This window comes from Phacochoerus africanus, chromosome 1 (assembly GCF_016906955.1).
Source record: "Phacochoerus africanus isolate WHEZ1 chromosome 1, ROS_Pafr_v1, whole genome shotgun sequence".
In the NCBI taxonomy this organism is placed as follows: domain Eukaryota; kingdom Metazoa; phylum Chordata; class Mammalia; order Artiodactyla; family Suidae; genus Phacochoerus; species Phacochoerus africanus.
Genome location: NC_062544.1, coordinates 196,509,500 through 196,529,460, shown reverse-complemented (window position 1 = coordinate 196,529,460; position 19,961 = coordinate 196,509,500). Strand labels below are relative to the sequence as shown.

The 19,961-nt window shown below is 37.4% G+C and overlaps 1 long non-coding RNA gene across 2 annotated transcripts in view; it reads right to left on the bottom strand.

The window, feature by feature from the left end:
- Positions 1-654: 654 nt before the first annotated feature.
- The window catches only part of LOC125130885 (uncharacterized), a 544,324-nt gene continuing 525,017 nt past the window's right edge, over positions 655-19,961 (bottom strand). For both annotated transcript variants that reach the window (XR_007135820.1, XR_007135821.1), the window contains 3 exons: positions 3,013-3,159; positions 2,143-2,181; positions 655-784 (listed from right to left, as the gene is read on the bottom strand). This is a non-coding gene — a long non-coding RNA (uncharacterized LOC125130885). The remainder of the gene's footprint in view (positions 785-2,142; positions 2,182-3,012; positions 3,160-19,961) is intronic.

The window sequence follows — 19,961 nt, the reverse complement described above, 5'->3', positions numbered from 1 at the left end:
TACTTATTCTTGACAAGTAATCAAGGAAGTTATCATTGTTGAGATATGGAAAATGCTTTTCATAAAAGTCATATATAATTAGTATCCCAGGAAATGCAGTCCTAGTTACATTTTGGCTTTCACTTGCCCTCCCATCATCACCTCAGTGCACCTAGCCTAGGCTTTCAGGAGCATCCCATGGGGTTCCCTTTAGGAAGGTCAGCCAAGTCCTTGACTCTCACACTTCCTTGGCCATCTCCAAAAGTAGACCCTTTTAGCAAGTGGAGAGCAGAGGGCTGGGTCCAGTGGTCCTCTACTCTGTAGCAAAAGATCTCTCCTGCCTCAGAACCATCCATGTTCAAAACTTTGCTCAAGTCTGAGGGCGGAAAATATCAAACTCCAAGAATGGGCAGTGAAAGGAGCTGTTGACTTAGGGAGATAACTAAGTACCTCCATTCATTGAACAAATACTTACTGAACACCTACAAGACGCCCGGGACTAGATGCTTGTACACATCATTGAAATATGAAAGAAAAAGTATAATTTAGCTCTGATTATATGATTGAAGAGATTCACATAACTTATGTACAGTGAGAGGAAAGAAAATAATTCATTCCAACCTCTTTATTATGAACATCAAGCAAGTAAGACCAAAAGCGACCTACTCCAGGAGAATAGGTGGTTAGGGTCAAGGCCAGATCTTAGAACTCAAAATATCTTATTCTTTGCTAATCCATCTTACCCAAAGATTCCATGAAAACATTTTCATCACCTTTGCCTTGTTGGAACTTTCAATCTTCTTCCCTGAAATAAATTGTGAAAAATTATCTGTCAATACTAAAGTATTTTTTGTTATATTTCTTCTTATTATTATATTCTATGATTGTAAGCTCTTCAATATCTAAAATTTATTATTCAATGAAATGACCTTGAGTAACTAGGTAAACATCTACAATGCTTCATAAACTTTTACCATGGCTCAAATAATGGTAAAACTATTAAAGACATGTTGTTCAATAAGATAGCCACTGGCCACATCTGGCTAATTGATTTAAATTTTGATTTTAAATTATGTAAAATTAATTATTCAGTGCCTCAGTTGCATTAGCAGCATTTCACATGTTCAATAGGCACATGTAGCCAGTGGTTATCATATTGAACAGGGAAAATGTACAACATTTTATCATTGCAAAAGTTCTATGGCAAAATATTGTACTAAAGCACCGAACCCACTTTCCACCCTGCACTGTAAAGAATAAATTAACTTGCAAAAGTGCATTTTTTTCAACACATTCTGCCTTGAGTAATATGGTATTTTCATAAGGATATACAGGAAGAGGAATTTTACTGAGAAGCACTACAAGAGAAGTACCATCATCTCATGTTCTCCTGCTTCCCCTACTTGCAACACTGAATGTGTAAATGTCATTCTTTGAATGCAGCAGATGCTCAAAACCTCTCTCTTCATATAACCAGCATGTGAAAGCTTTTTCACAAGTCCTGTGAAATGGTTTATGTAGAAGTAGAGTTAATGTTCATTATAGTACTCATTCTCTCGCATATTTATTGACTATAAAACAACCAATATGTACTAAAAAACATATGATTATTTTGGAAGAAAAGTTTTTGGGTATTCAAACGAAGAACCATAAGAGAAAAAATAATATTTTGATACAAACACTAAATTGAGCACATCCTTTTTGCAAAGGTAGGGAATTTTGAAGAAAATCATGGAAGCATTAAAATTTTTTAATATAATAATGTTTAATGTAGTAAAAATTTTAGAAAACCAAAATGGCCATCAATACTATATTAACAAAACAAAATAATCACTTCCATACAAAGTGATATTATATAGACATAAAGAGGATGACCAGAACAGACAGAAATGTAATCTTCTCCCAAGAAAGAACTATGTGATTTCACATAAAGGAAATAAAAAATGTGCATAGACCAAAAAAAAAAAAAAAAAAGTAAAGATAAACTCTGGTCAACAGTCCTTAGTATTTTTGGTATTTGCTATTCTCTATTTCTCTCTGTTTGTCTTGCTCTCTTTCTTCACCTGTCTTTGCTAATTTTTTTTTAAATATTGAATATGTAACACTACTAAATGAAAATATATAATTTAATTTTTAAATGAAAAATTAAAAACCATTTCCTACCTGGATATCATTTTAGTACAGAGTTCAAATAACAAATACCTGAAAATATGAACAAACAAGTAAACACAAAATAAATACAGCAAACTTTCCAAACACACTTAAAATATAGTTTGGGGACACATCTAGTAAATGAAATAGAGTTTACTTTTGAATCTGTTATAACAAGAAAATTATAAGGAATCAAGGTTTTACTTAGTTACTAGCCTTGATTAATAGTAGAAAAGGGCCAATGAAGAGAGTAAAGAGAATTTTAGAAATAAAAAATGGGACTGAGGATATATAGATTTATCCTGTGGCATTGTATCCTGGCAGTTATAGAACTAGTCCCAAAGTTTGAGATATAATTGAATTTTTAAAACCTTGAAAAGTGAAACAAATAAATCAAGAACACTAAACAAAGCAGTCTATGTTTATGACTCTGGCTATCGGCTTTCTGTATCTTTGTTTTTTTGAATATTTACTATGCAACTGCAGACAATAAGTGAATTTTCTAAAGAACACCCTTTAAAAGAAACTGAAAAAATATAAATTTTTCTCTCCTTTTGCTTTGAAACTTAATGAGATCAAGTTAATATGGTTATTACAAACTGAGGAGGGAAGAAAGAAGAATAAATGAAGGGGGTGGTGATGGGAGAGAAAGTTCTAAACCATTTCAGTGGAGTAAAGATCAATTTCATTTTAATATAATTTTTAATGGTTGTTCAAACTCATATAATGCACCCACACAAAAGGCTTCAGTTAACGGGTGTGTATTTTGAGCAGTTTCCCTCTTCGACCCTCCAGTTTAATTTCCGTCCTTCAAATGAGATGAATGGAGCGTGAAACAGGTCATATCTCAATGCTGACACATGGGTTGCAGATAGAACTCACAGCCTGGAGAAGCAGCCAGTTTGGAGATTAAATCAAAGCAGCTCTGAATAGATGGGAGGTCAGCCAGGGCCAGCTTTGACATTTGATAGGACCTTGTGATCAATCAGACCTTTCTTCACTCTTCCAGGCTTCCTTATGACAGTGGCCCTAAAAAACAGATGGAATATGTTACAAAGTGCAGGAGAAGCACTAGATTGTGAAAGGAGATAGGTGTCAATATTATCAAAGGGACAACTGTTATTTGAAGCAGCCAGCAAATCAGAAGGCCCTACTTTGCTGCAATCGCTATGTTAAAAGTTTGCCTTTCATGATGTGAAATCTGAGGCTCGAAAATGGTGAGCTAATCTTTAAACTGCTTTTTAAAATTTCTTACCTCCTATGCATTAAACTGTAAAGTTTGGATTTTCCTGATATCCTAAGATGAAATAGCCAGTCTTCACTCTGTGAATAAGCTATTTGTTTCCAGCAAAGCCAATGTTACTTTTTACTCTGTTTCTTTGTCTTCTAGGGAACACACACACACACACACACACACACACACACACACACACACACGCAGAAATAAAACCACACGTGATAACCTTTAAGATATTGGAATCAAAGTGTATTAATGAGGAACACCTACTGGGCAGGGTCCTGAGCATGGTTTCAGGAAATCCCAGTCACGTAGCCAAGAGGGTCATGAAAAATGAATGGCCCTCAAGTGGCACTGTGACAGACTGTTTTAGTGAGTGGTAATGGGCCATCTCTAGGATGAAAGGCCATGTATTTATAACTGTTCAGGCTAGTGGTTATCACACCATTCATTATGCCTGCCTGATTTAAGGGAGCTTCCTTTTACAAGGTGACATGGGAGCAAATGACTTCCAGGGGCATCACAGCTCTCTTCCCCCCTGTACCTACTGCTCCATCATGCCCAACCTCATCTGGGTCACATAAATATGCTTTCATATTCACACAAGCACATTTTCTGGACTAATCCTGTCATAGGGTATTTGATACTGAACCTTAACCTCAGCACAATGTCTCACTTCAATGTAGATCGGGCTGGGAAGGCTGGACTGTGGGAGTCTGGCCTAAGGAAGGCTTGGATAAGGAGGAATGGCACAGATTCACCCTGATACCTTGCTCTTATAAAATATCTTGTTGGGAGGCTGCAAGCTAAAGTCCTTTGGCCTTAAAGACAACTACTGAGTCAATCTGCAAAATGAGTTTCCAAAGTCAGAGTTTTGCTTGACATGGACACCCTCTTCACAGAGAAGGTAGCACTTGGCTCTCATTTTGTTTCTTGGGTACACTGGTTTGCCATTAGCTAAATGTGCAAAATTACTCAACCTCTCTGGACAATTTCTGATAAGAGACTAACCAATTGTAAGAAAATTTCTCTAAGTTACTTTCCAACGCTAATACTTTATAGTTGAAATTATAGTAATACAGAAACATAATACAACCAAAAATTCCAATGAGTAAATTAGATATTCTGGTAAAAGTAATTAATTTCAGGGAACTAGTTTGATGTAACTAACCCAATAGCAGTATGCAAAATTCCATTTTGGAAAGAAAAGAATATTTAAATATAACAGAAGAGTTATCATTAATTTGTTTATAATATATGACTTAGGTCCCTTAAGTTGTTAAGTGAACAAAAAAACTTCATATTTCACACTAGACTATTGAGGAAGAAATATATATAATATACTTAGATTTTAACCAAGTTAATTCAGCTGTCATCCTAATATAGCTAAAGTACTTTAGTGGTTAAAATAAGGTATCTACAACAGTGTTTTCATGGCTATGTCACAGGCTTTTCTGAAGAGATGGTATAATAACTCTGATAAAACTTTCCAGAGAGAATCATAATACAATGGAGAGACTTTTTGAATTATGAAATGCATGTATGTTTATGTGTATATTTAATCTACACAAATCATGCCCTGATTCCGGCCCCCAAGAGTTCAGTTGTTTGTGAGAATTTAGAGAGTTTTGGAGAATAATTTTATCATTGAAAAAAAAATGTGACAAAAATCTTTGAAAATGGTAATTCTCTCTAGCACATTAATCCTTCAAGAGGTTTTTATGTCTCAAAGAAAGCTGTGTAAAATCAAAAGACTCCACAAAATACACGTTGGTTTGAGTCATTCTTTATAATTCCATTTAACTATTGCCAACTCCAGAAACAGTCACAATTGCCCTGAATCTTGTGCACATCTGATAAAGAAATCAGAAAGAATTGGCAGTTGGCAGTTGAGTAGCCAGAAGAGGAAGGAAAAACACTTTGCTGGTGTTTCCCAATTAATTTTCTTTTCAAGTGAAAGTTTAAAAAGAAAAAAATAAAACTGGAAATGACCTAAGGACTCTGGTGTGATAAGATAAACTTTGGCCTGACCATCACCCTGTTACTGAATGCATAGTCTGAGTACGAGGGAAAAAAAAAAAGCAGATAGTATTTTCCAACAATTATTTTTTAAAATTATGCTGAAACTTGAAAATGAGAGATGTAAGGGATTCAATTGTTAAGAAATTAAGTCTGCTAGAGAATTAGAGGAAAAAGCAAATAAAAAGAAATATTTATCTTTCTCAGTAGAAAATTGACAGATCACTGTAAACCAGCTATAATGGAAAAAAAATCATTATATATATATAAAAAAGAAATATTTAGTTAAGAACCTTAACCCAAATCCCATTTTTAAAAACTACTGAAGTTCCCGTCATCGTGCAGTGGTTAACGAATCCAACTGGGAACCATGAGGTTGCAGGTTCAATCCCTGGCCTCACTTAGTGGATTAAGGATCCAGTGTTGCCGTGAGCTATAGTATAGGTCGCAGATGTGGCTCAGATCCTGCATTTGCTGTGGCTGTGGTGTAGGTCAGCGGCTACATCTCCGATTCAACCCCTAGCCTGGGAACTTCCATATGCCGTGGGTGTGGCCCTAAAAAGACAAAACAAAACAAAACAAAACAAAAACTGTATGAATGCCAAATTCTTAAAAAATATCTTCTTTCTCAAATAGAACAGACAGTTGCTAACATTGAGTCCATTATATTTTATATTTTAATTGTCTTTTAAAAATAATAAAGTCAATGGTATCTGTCAGAATGACCTCAGATACATAAGGCAGGTCATAAATGCTCTAGCACATAACAGTTTACCACACATGTCAGCTCCTTTTTTCCTTGTGAGAAACAGGTGACAGTCTTGGTTACAGGCATAAACTTGGAGTTTTTGCTCTAGTCAACTAAATGTCTTGTAAAACTTGAGACTGATCCCTTAGGATCCTGTGCTCCTGATACTAAAAATAAATGTAACTGTCCAGTTCAACTGTTTCCCACATTCCAGACAATATTTAAGATCAGTCAAAGTTTTCTTAGAGGTAGAGGCTATAACCTGATGACAGTTTATTTCACCCCTTGGGTAATCACTTCTCTTTCAAAAATATCATGGGTTCAGATCTGGCAAAGGGGCCTGTTTGGATTCAAAACACCTCTCAGGCTATATCCATGAAAACACTGAAAGGGCTAACTGTGGCTGTGTTTCATTAGCATTGGGCCATGAAGAGGATCTACCTGTTAGAGTTTAACTTGCTTGTTTATGCAAAGAGGCACAGGAGAGCTTCTTTGTCTGGAGTGATTAAGAACTCAGGCCTTCCAGACAGGCACACCTGAGCTCAAATTTCAGATCCACCTCCTACTACTGTGTGACATTGGGCAAGTCTTCCAAAAGTAGGAATACTAATGATATGTACTCCAAAGGATAGTTAAGAGAATTATCTAAAATGATTATATAAAACAATTTTCATAGTTCCTGGTACAGATAATGCATGCTATAAAGGTTAGCTATGGTTAAATATTAATCCAAACCATTGTACTTTTGAGTATTCTAACCTGGGAGAATTCCAAGGACACAAGGGAGCATTATGGCCTAATGCCCTTTTTAGCTATCATTTTATAAGTAAAGGAATTAATTAATCAAAATATCAAGTAAGACAGTGGAGAGGGAGGAAACTAAACTTGAGGTTGGCACACTTCAAATGGTGACTAAAGGATTCATTGACAATGTCATCCTATTAAACAGATTGGAATTTCCTTCTCATAAAATGTTGCATAATAGCCATTAGAACATTTTAATATAGTCTGTCCTCTAGAATAAAAATGTATTTTTATCCATTTCTGTACAACAAATTATCCCAATATTTAGAGGCTAAAAACTGCAAAACACTTATTATCCAACAGGTTTTATAGATCAGGAATCCAGGAGCAGATTACCTGGCTAGACCTAGCTTAGATTCTCTTATGAATTACATTGTTTTGCCTGGGGCTGCAGTCAACTCAAGAATTGATGGGATTTCTTGGATTGAGGATCCAAGCTTATTCCCATGGCTGTTGGCAGGCCTCAGAGGTCTACTTTCAAGCTCCCTCCCAGGGAACTCACCATAGGCCTGCCTCATGACATGGCAGCTGGCTTCACCCAGGGTGAGCCACTCAAAAGAGTCAGAGAGCCTCCCAGATGGAAACGACAGCCTTCTATAACCTCATCTCAGGAGGGACATCTTACCACTTTTATATTCTCCTGGTTAGAACAGAGTCAATAAGCCCAGACCACAAGAAAGAGGAAGAGAATACATAAGAGTGCAAATACCAGGAGGCAGGGATTGTTGCGGGGCTGGTTGGGGGGACACTTTAGAAACTAACTACAGTCTTTCTTCTGGCCCCCAATGGTTTATATCCCTCTCAAATGCAAGATATATATTCACTGCTCCCAAATATCTCAAAATTTTCATTTCCACTTCAATAACAGCCTAAAGCCCTGAATCTCATCATCTGAATAAGGTCCAGGTATGGATGAGCTTCCTCAATTTTAATCCCTAAGCACAACTCCTAAGGATAGGAGTCTGTGAAATCTGCAGTCTGTGAAACAAAAGTTTCACACTTGCAGCCCCCGACCCAAAACACAACAGTGGGTTAGGCCACGTAATAACTACTATAGACAGTCCTATTCAAAGCGGTGTGTGGGAGACCCAGGGGAATTAACTAGTCCATGGCAGTTCTGAAATTCGGCAGACACATGCTGGCAAATCTTTCATTAGATCTCATATCTGAAATAACTCCTCATGTTTTTCCACTCTGTCCATTGGGCTCCCAGTTCCACCTTCTAAGTCATCTCTCCATTTTCACAAGAGGTGGAATATGTTAAAATTCTGGTGATTCAAAAGATAATTCTTCCCCATCACCTACTGTTCCCTGCCCCCTCAGTCTAAGATGGTGATGTTTCTGCATATATTTCTTTTGAGAGCTTTGTAAATCCCCTATGAAACTTCTTGATGTCAAATCCAATAGACAAAAGCCATACACAAAAACTTCTTCTGTATAAACCCTTCTCTTCCTCAGGCTTCTCAAGAGATGACTCAAGGACCATGTCCCAAAACTTCCTAGAAGTCCTTAGTGTTCTATTGAGAGGCTCCTTGGCACAGCCTTAATCTCTTTAGAGCATCTTTAATCTGATGGAAGGTTCTCCGAGGTACCACCTTAGATTTTTTTCAAAATCTTAATAAAAGATTCTATGGCCACATCCTGGATTTTATCCCCTATTTCATATAAGGTTTTCCAGTGTTGCCCTAGATTTAACTTTTGCCTAAAGTAATTTTTTTAAGCTTCCTGTACTATCTAAAGAGTCTGAGAGCTTTCAAACCATCATGTCCTGGCTTCTCTTTGTTTAATGGTCCTTCCCTGAGTTTCTCTCTCTTCTCATCTTACATTTTACTTCAAGCAGCAAGAAGAAACCAGGTGTTACCTAAACATGTTGCTTAGAAATCTCCGTAGCTAGATCTCCTAGTTCATCAGGCATATACTGTACTTTCCATATTACTGTAGGTAAAAGTATTGCTAATGTCTGCCCTTTTCTACAGCTGCCAGTAAGATTTTCCTCCCATTCCTTTTAAGCCTTAAGTCTTCATTGTCAGTCTCCACAAAATTCAATGTCCTATGAATAGTGCATTTGAAGTTTTCAGTAATACTCTCCTCAAAATTCTTACAATGTTTCCAACTTCTGCACACTACCTGGTCCCGAAGCCACTCTTACATTTTAACTTTTGTCATGGCGGGAACACTTGCAGATGCCAAAATCTCTATCAGTCAGAAGTTTGAGTTCATTCAGCATTTAGACAAGGAAAACCACTAGACTGATTGATAGATTAAATAGATGATAGATAGATAATAGATAGATATCTAAACTATCTATATATAGATATAGATAGTTTTTTTTTTTAATGGGATTTGACATTACCCAATTCTGGGAGATGGTAAATCAGCCTACATGAGGCTGTCATTTTTAGTTTGACACTGAAACTTGAAGTCCAACACAAGCAGTTGGAAAGGCAAGAATGCAGTAAAGTGGATCAGCTAAAAGACAAGCTGCAGTTCACGAACATGACTTGAACCCATGAAAACAAACTATAAGAAACTGTTTGTTCTAATTGCTTCTGACCTTGGTGGTGTGAGTGTCCTGAAGCAGCCTGGGGGCCCTTGGTCATAAATCTATAATATACATCTGGCCCAGGAGTGGGCAAAGCTAAAAGAAGATCTCTTAGAAGGTAGAGCAGTTGCCGGCCTGGCTACTGTGCTGCTTCACACCAATGAGGTGAGCCAACAGAGAAGCAACGCAGGTACAATCTGTAAAGGAGGTGCTGCTACACTTCCATCCTCCAAATCTCCCACAACATCTATCTCATGGCCTATCTTCATCGAAACATACAGGAAAGGAAATTTAAGGAATGTGGCTTGGTCTAGTTAAGTTGATACATTAAAAAGCCACAACAATAAGCTCATTTAGTAATGTATGAATGTACTTTTGAAGAAACTTTAATTCACTTTATCTATTCAACAAATGCCAAAAACTATTCTAGGTGCCAGGAATACAAAAATGAAAAAAAAGGAGACAAAAATTCCAGTTTTCTTGGAGTTGATTTTTTATTTCAGGAATGTTGACAATAACCAAAGTATACAGCAAGAAACTAAATTACATAGTACCTGCAAAGTTTAACAGTGCTATAAAAAAATCTGGAGACAGGGAATGGAACTGTAGACTAAAGAAGAATGCCATAGGTCTCATTGAGAAGGCAAATTTAAGCAAAGTCTTAAGAGAAATGAGGAAGTTGCATGAGTTAACCAAGCAGACATTTGAAGAGAATTTCCTTAGTGTCTACAAAATAGTACATAGCCCACGAATGAAGGGATTTAACAGTATATAACTGAATAAATGAATGAATAAAACTGAGTGAGAAAAATCAAAGTGAAATGTAATGGGAAGAAATAAACCAATGTAGGAGTGCTATTTCCCCATAGGTTTTCACCCAGGTATCTTTCTAACAGATTAACCACTCTGAGAAAATATTTCTGCCTCCTGCAGTTAGGATTTTTGCTTGCAAATATCCTGGCTAATTTAAAAATCAAATTCATTGCAATAGCTGATGGAATAAAAGAAAATGATTAGTTAGGCTTTGGGAGGAAGAAATCAGGGCAACTCACATGGTTTAGGTAAGAGGATTAATGATCAGTGAGGATCTCTTTAGAGTACCACTAAGAAAACGAGTCAGTGACCATGTTCTATTTTGCGTTATTCCACACAAGATTCAAATTTATGGGAGACCATCTCACTCTTCAAGCTGGGGTCACAAGTCTGTTGGCTAGTGGGAAGAAAGGCAGGACAGCTGGACTGACAGGAATACCAAGATCACATGGAAAAGGGTGGTTTGTTCTTCAAAGGAAAAGCATGTGTTATTACCAAATGAAGGAAGAAGGGATACTGCATGGGCAAAAGCAGTAAATAACCGTCACCATCATTAAAACTCTTTGCAATTAGCTAATGGTCTACCATATGTAAATAATAGGTAAAGAGACTCTAGAAAGTATAAATCTCAAAGGTGTCAGTGTGATTTAAAGACAAGGCCAAGTATGAAGTTTTCCTACTTCTGTTCCTAGAACTAGGGCCATCTTCTATACCTAGGGTGGCTCATGCTTTGCCTACTCGGTAATGTTGCATAGAAACAAGTAGTAGAAGGAATGGAAAGGAAGAAACGTCTTGAACTAAATAGGGTGATTAGAAACACCTATCACCTAGAGACATGGCATTGGCAATTAATTATCATTGAGATTACACAAAAAGCCAGGAGCATTGCAAACAGGATAAACATTCAGACTTTGGGGCTGTCTTAACTACAGATAAGATTATTTGTTTCTTCTCAGTCTATTTATGTCAATGTCTTCTCGCTCTATTGCTAACATTCCACTGACTGTGTATTTTAGAAATATTAATTCAGAACATGAGTCTTTCTTTTCTTCTCCAAAATATCTTTGGCTATGTGATATTTTCACACAAAGGAGCTATTTTTGGCATTCAAAAATTGCTTTTCTTCCTGCTTGCAGGAAGAATTCACTCACTACCTACTAGTGCAAAATACTTATTTTGCTTAAGAAAAGGAAAAAAAAGGAGCCTCCTCCAAATGAAACAGAAAAAAAATGTATTAAATTTTAAAAAGGAAAAGAAACGACTCCTCCTCTTTGAACCTTTTCCAGAACAACATATTGCTGCCTGTCTATTGTTCCAGAGGCTAATAGTTATGTAAGTGCCTCTTTAACAGTATCTATTTCATAGCCTCATTGTCATTCCTACAAAAGGAGCAGGCAATGGAATAATGACTCACTTTTCAACCACACCCTTATTTATATACAGAGCTCATCAAAGGAGAGATTACAGCATTCTTTTTTTTCAGTTGTCTTTGTTTCCTTCTTATTTTTCCTTTTTTCATCTTTGATGTTTGCATAGGACCTCTATGTCTATTGGCAATGTAGAGAAATTAGGCTAAGAAAAAAGAGATTAGAATCCCCTATTGTCTAGTAATTTACTGGGTGCTCTGAGGCCAATATTTTCTTTTAAGAGAGAAAAAAAGTGGAGATTTGTAAACAAGATTTTTGAAATTTGATGCTCAAATGGATATTACAGGGATTAGACTAAAAGGTCATTTTTTAACCTCTCCATTTAAATTCTTGGTTGCATGGTGATTTATATCACATCATTCTTTGTTAGGTAACTATAAAAAAACTTGATCATTGATTGATCAAGATGGTGAAGGAGGAGGGTGTGAAAATCAACTCTCACCATAAATGCATCAAAATACATCTACTATGGAAAAATTCTCACTAAAAAATAGCTAGAAACTGGAAGAAAGACTGCTGTACAACCAAGACTGTAAGAAAGGTCCACATGGAATCAGGTAGGAAAGGAAGAAAAACAATCATGTTGGGACTTGTGCCCCTGGGAGGTGACCCAGAGGGAAAGAGAGATGGGTAGAGCTCTACCTTGGAGAGTGAGCCATTCCAACCACATATTGGGTACCCTAGCCCTGGAGTCCAACACAGGGAAGTCAAGCTACTTGGCTATTTGGAGAGTTAGTGGGACTAAGAGGAGGGCTGTGTGAAGCCTGGACTATGCTCATAAGGAGCATGTGAATATTTGCATACTCTTGAAGCAAGTTGGAGAGGGTGGACTGAGAATGTATGAGTGGTTACTAATTTTCTGCCATGGCCCCAGTGCATCCCCTGCTCCTCAGCCTGAGCCAAGCAAAAGCTTCAGTCCCACTTACTTCAAATTATACCTGCTCACTGGAGCAAGGGTTGCCAGGCATGAGGAAAGAGCTTAGTAATGAGAAACACAAGGGACTTACACAAGCAGCAGCAGAATAGTGTGGGGACAATCATGACTGGTGCTTACAAAGGCAGTGCCTCAGAAGCAGCAAGCAGACTGCCACATCCTGTACCCTGGCACAGGCAAGGAGCCCACAGGGGACCCACATGCCCTGCAGCATGGCTCCCCAACAGTGGAAGAGGCTTATGGAAGTAACTGACAATGAAAGATGAAAGAGACTCAGACCCAAAGCTGCCTTTGAGCAGGGCAGGTGCAGGCATTACTGCTGCTTGCATGGGCAGTGCATCAGAAGCAACCCAAACCTCCATGTGCACCAGGCCACCATAGCCTGCGGTCCATCACAAGCTGAGAGCATGCACAGGCCCCTCTTGCTTCAGCACTGTTTCCTTCTTGGGAAAAGGTGCCAGTGCTAGGAGAGGGGAAAGCACACATTTACAGAAAAAAAGAATCAGCTTAGACCTGACCTGTTGGGCTTCAGCTCCAACAACTTGGGATCAGACCCCAACCTCAAGAAGGCAGTGATAGCCCCTGAGCATAGGGGAAGCTCCACGTCACACCTGAGTCTGTAGCTAGCCTCTCCACCTCCACTCCTACATCTTGCCAAGGTGATAACTGCCAGCATACCTTAAAGAAAGACATGAAGTGTGTTCATGTCAAATCCAGCTTTTCCACCAAAGGCACAAGGCACACATGCACCGAATAGGGACACTGCCACATAAGGATACCCCTTCAAAAATGCAATAGGTAACTATTTTAACTAAATCCATAGATATAAGATTAAGCAAAATGAGAAGACAGAGGAATTGGTCTCAACTGAAAAATCATGAGAAAACCCCTGAAAAAATAAATAAATAATGAAACAGAAATAAGCAATTTACCAGATAAAGAATTTAAAGCACCAGTAAAAAAGACTGCTAGTTAAACTTAGGAAAACAATAGATGAACACAGTGATATTTTTACAAGGAACCAGAACATATAAAAAAGAACCAGTAAGAAATGAAGAATACAGGAGTTCCCGTTGTGGCGCAGTGGTTAACAAATCCGACTAGGAACCATGAGGTTGCGGGTTCGGTCCCTGCCCTTGCTCAGTGGGTTAATGATCCGGCGTTGCCGTGAGCTGTGGTGTAGGTTGCAGACGCGGCTCGGATCCCGCGTTGCTGTGGCTCTGGCGTAGGCCAGTGGCTACAGCTCCGATTCAACCCCTAGCCTGGGAACCTCCATATGCCACAGGAGCGGCCCAAGAAATAGCAACAACAACAATAACAACAACAACAAAAGACAAAAAAAAAAGAAATGAAGAATACAGTAACTGAAAGGAAAAACACACAAGTAGGAGTTAAGCAGCAGACTAGGAAGTGAAGAAAAACACATAAATGATCTGGAAGACAAAATAATAGAATTAATCCAATCAAAACAGCAAAAAGAAAGACAAATTTAAAAAATGAGAACAGCTAAAGAGATTTCTGGGATAACATCAAGCATAATAACATTCACATAATAGGGGTCCAAGGAGGAGAAGACAGAGAGGAGGGTCAAGCATATATACGGTGAAACTATGTAAAAAGGATTATGTACCATGATCAGTGGGATTTATTCCAGGGATGCAAAGTTGCCTCAATAATCTTAAATCAATGTGATATACCAAATTAACAAACAAAAAAAAAATCCATTTGATTATCTCAATAGATGCAGAAAAATAATTTGACAAAATTCAACATTGATTCTTGGTAAGAACTCTCATTCAGGATCCACTATATAGCTCAGAAAAAACTATTCAATACTCTATGATAGCCTATATGGGAAAATATCTGAAAAAGAATGGATATATATGCATATGTATGGTTGATTCACTTTGCTATACACCTGAAACCATACAACATTTTAAGTCATCAATACTCCTAATAAAATTTATTAAAAAAATAACTTTCATCATAGTGGCCATAAGGGGACCATATCTCAACATAAGAAAGGCCTTTTATGACAATCCCACAGCTAACCTTATACTCAATGGTGAAAAGATGAAAGCTATTCTCCTAAACTCAGGAATGAGATAAGGATGCCTACTCATGCCACTTTTATTTAATATAGTCCTGGAAGTCCTAGCCACTGCAATAAGACAAGAAAAAGATTAGACGTCCAAATTGGAAAGGAAAAAGTTTTAAAACTGTCACTGTTTGTCCAATACTTGATACAACAGAGAGAAAATCCTAAAGTCTCTACCCCAAAACTATTAGAATTAATAAATAAATTAAGCAAGGTTACAGGATACAAGATTAATATACAGACATCTGTTGCCTTTCTATAAACCAAAATTGAACTATTAGGAAAAAAAAGCAGAAAACTAATCCTGTTCAAAATGCCGTCAAAAGGAACAAAATATCTTGTAGTCCCCATATGTCTCAGTGGGTTAAAGATCTGGTTTTGTCACTGCAGTGGCACAGGTATCTGTCATGGTGTGGGTTTGATCCCTGGACTGGATACTGCTGCATGCAGCAGGTTCAGCTAATTAACAAGTTAATTAATTAAAAAATGAGAGATTTGGACCAAATAAACTTAAGCAAGGAGGTAAAAGACCTATACTTTGAAAACTACACAACACTGATGAAGGATATTGAAGATGGCACAAAGGAAGGGAAAGATATTCTGTACTCTTGGATTGGAAGAATTAACACCATTAAAATGGCCATACTACCCAAAGCAACCTACAGATTTAATGAAACCTCTATCAAAATGCCTGTGACATTTTTCTCAGAACTAGAATGAATAATCCTAAAATTTATATGGAACCACAAGACTATGAATAACCAAAGAAATCTTGAGTAAAAAAGAACAAAGCTAGATTTATGCTCCCTGATTTTAGACTATACTACAAAGGTACAGTAATCAAAACAGTGTGATACTGGCACAAAAGGAAGACACATAGATCAATGGAATAGAATAGAGAGCCCACCCACATACCTATGGCCAATTAATCTACATACAATGGAGAAAGACAGTCTCTTCAATTAGTGGTGCTGGGAAAATTGGACACCTACATGTAAAAGAATGAGATTAAACTATTTCTTTATACTGCATACAAAAATAAACTAAAAATAAATAAACTCCTAGAAGAGAACATAGGTAGAACATTCTTTGACATTAACTGTAGCAATATTTTTTGGACTTGTCTCCAAAGCAACAGAAATAAAAGCAAAAATAAACAAATAGGACCTAATTTTAAAGTTTTGCAGAGCAAGGAAGCCACTGAAAAAACAAGTAATCACAGAATGGGAGAAAATATTTGTAAATGATATGACCAACAAGAGGTTAATATCCAAAAAATAAAATGGCCCATAAAACAATATCATAAAAACAAATACCCAGGAGTCCCCACTGTGGCACAGTGGGTTAAGGATCTGACATTGTCTCTTCAGTGGGTTGGGTCACTGCTGAGGAGCAGGTCTGATCCCTGGTCTGATGCAGTGGGTTAAGAATCTGGCATTGCAGCAGCTGTGGAATTTCCATATGTCACAGGTGCAGCCAAAAAACAACAACAAATAAACACGCAGATTAAAAAATGGGCAGAAGACCAGAATAGACATTTTTCCAAAGAAGACATATAGATGGCTATGACATGAAAAAATACAAAACATCATTAATTACAGAAATGCAAATAAATATTACAATGAGATATTATCTCACATCTGTCAGAATAGCTATCATTAAAAAGTATACAAATAAGAGCGACTGTTATGGTTCAGTTGGTTAAGAAACTGACATAGTGTCTGTAAGGATGCAGTTTCAATCCCTGGCCTCACTTGGTGGGTTAAGGATCCAACATTGCCAGAAGCTGCAGTGTGGGTCACAGATGCGGTTTGGATCTGGGTGTTGCTATGGTTATGGTGTAGGCTGGCAGCTACAGCTGATTCGATCCCTAGCCCAAGAAAATCCACATACTGCAGGTGTGACCTTAAAAAGAAAAAAAAAGTATACAAATAACAAATGTTGGTGAGGATGTGGAGCAAAGGGAACCCTTGTACACTGTTGATGGGAATGTAAATTGGTGCCCTCACTCAGAGAATATGGATGTTGCTCAAAAAACTAAAAATAGAACTACCATATGATCCAACAATTCCATTGTTGGGTATATATATAAGGAAAAAAAAATGACAGGACTAATTCAAAAAGCTACATTCACTCCAATGTTTGTAGTATCATTATTGACAATAGCCAAGACATAGAAGCAACCTAAGTGTCCATCAACAGATGAAAGAATAAAACGTGGCATATATATATATATATATATATAATTATTTTTATAGCATATTATTCAGCCATAAAAAATAATGAAATTCTGCCATTTGCAACAATGTGGATGGACCTAGAAAGCATTTAGTTAGCTTAGAGAAATAAGTCAAAGACAAATACTGTATGTTATCACATATGTGGAATCTAAAACATAAAATGAAAGAATATAGTAAAACAGAAACAGATACATGGATATAGAACACAAACTAATGAATACCAGTGGTAAGAGGGAAGGAAGGGTGGAAATATTGGGATATGATAGTAAAAGATATAAACTGCTGTATATAAAATAGATAAGCAGCAAGGATATATTATATAGCAGAGCAAAATATAGAAATTATTTTGTAATAACTTTAAGTGGAATAAAATCTTTAAAAATTCTGAATCATCATAATGTACGCTTGAAACTAATATTGTAAATAACTATATTTCAATACAAAAATATAACTAACTAAATAAAAATAAGCTTGATTAAATGACTCTCACTGGAATTAGGCATAGAATGACATATCACTTTTACCAGCATTTTTGCAATATTTTTGGAGGGCCCTACTTTAGAAAATTCTGCAAGTAATCTTAGTCTTTTAAAAAATTATTTATTTATTTTTTGCTTTTTGGGGCCACACCCATGGCATATGGAAGGTCACAGGCTGGGGTCTGAATCTGAGCTGCAGCTGCCAGCCTACGCCAGGCTATAGCAAGGCAGGATCTGGGCTGCATCATTGACCTCCACCGCAGCTCACAGTAACACAGGATCCTTAACCCACTGAGTGGGGCCAGGGATCAAATCTGCATCCTCATGGATACTAGTTGAGTGCGCTACTGCTTTGCCACATTGGGCACTCCCAAGTAGTCTTAGTTCTTAAAAATTATCAAAGTGCAATTTAGAGCACTTAAACCCTTGGGATACTGATCAGTGAACAACTGATCTAGAAAATTAACAATACCTTCCAGAAGTGTTATTAGCATAAGGATTAAAAAAAAAAAAAAGCCTTTATATGGAGAAAACCAGGCTAACCTAAAAAGCAGTTGAAGAATAAATTATTTTTCTATGAGATTATATGTGTATAATAGAAAATAAAAAACATGTTACTATAGACAGAATCACAATGCAAGAAAACAAAATCTTCTAGGAAATAGGTAGTCACAATTTGCCTGATGCCTTCCAGTAATAAGATGAGGTCATCCAGAATTGCACCAAAACATTGGGAAGTGATTGAGAGGAGACCTAGTCCTCAGGGGACCATGCCTTGTCCTCTCCCTCCCCAAAACCTTAATTTTCTCTTATAAAGAATTTAGGACAATATGGTTCTTCCAAAGCTACAGGTTTTTAACTCTGGTGGGTCACAACTCCACACCGACACTTTCTAATCACCTTAGGATTTTTACTTCAAATTCCACTTTCTTTCTTTTACCCACCAGTTACTTATTATTTGTTCCAAACTCTCTTCTCAGCACCATTCCTGATACCTTAACTTAGCCTCTTCAGACACTTGATGACCACTCTGTCTTAGGCCGAGACTATGTCTCATTCTACTCCATATCTCTAGCACTAGCACCCAGCCAAACACTTAGTAAGTAGATGTTTGATGAATGAATGATATATAAATAAATAAAGACAGGGATGTATGTTAAGGGAATAAATGATAAATGGGATAAAAGATTCATCTCGAATATCACTGAAAAAGTGGAAGACAGGTTTTTTGATGACAATTTCAATTTTCTGTGAAAATATAGTACTAGAGAGTGACCATGTTACGAAATAACTTAGTGCTAAGTTTTACTAACATTATAGATAAAATGGGCTATTTGTAGGCCTGTTTGCTCCTACAGTGAGAACTTGACTCCTTTATAAGTTGAGTTGTGTTCTCAGGTCCAATGTAATGCATGACTTGTATGCTCTTTACATTGGACAACATCAGAAAGATAACATAGAAATTAACTCTTAGTACTCCATAATTGTAATGTTTTATGGAGGCTTTAAATGCTAAGAGTCATGATCTGACACACAGAATATAGCTCTCTGCCCTTATCCAGGCATCAAGCACATTGCTTAGAGGAGTGTGACACTATGTCAAAGGGAGAAAAAGTGCTCTGTGACTCTCAAGGTAGCAGTCACAAGGATCAAGATTTCAAAAAAACCTGAAGAAGGCCAAGACTTCTAGTGGTGCAATGGGGCTCCCTCTGAAGTAGCCAGCTCACAGATCACTAGGCATATTTAAGAAAGAAAATACCTGGCATTTGTGCAAAAGTTTAAAACTGACAAAAAAATTACATTTTAAGCCTAAGGAATTCTGGGCCACCCTGATGCTTCCCTGTGCATTGAGCAGCCATTCCAAACTAGATCTTGACTGATGGCCTTTTTAAAAATGGGGTGCACGGGCTTACCTAGTCCATCCATCCATGCATCTATCCATTATTTTACTAATAAAAACTCCTCTCTTAAACCTCTCTTCCCTAGGAGTGCTTATGCTCACAGCACCTGGTACATTTCCTTTACCCTCTGTTGTCCCCTCCCAGGTATTCTTTGCTCTCCTTCCCTCCCGATGCTCAGACATGATTGTTCCAACCCAGGACTCTTGCCTGCACACCTTGCAGGATATGTATTCTCTGTTTTCTAACCACTCACTCTGACTTCTTTCCTCTTCACAAGACAAACTCTAGAGTTTGGGGGAATAAAATCTCCTCTCTTGTCACTCACATTGGTTATTTTATTTTTATTTTTATTTATTATTATTTTTTTTTGTCTTTTTGCCTTTTCTAGGGCCACTTCCCGTGGCATATATAGGTTCCCAGGCTAGGGATCAAATCAGAGCTGCAGCTGCTGGCCTACACCAGAGCCACAGCAACGCGGGATCCGAGCCACATCTGCGACCTACACCACAGCTCACGGCAACGCCGGATCCTTTACCCACTGAGCAAGGCCAGGAACCGAACCTGCAACCTCATGGTTCCTAGTCAGATT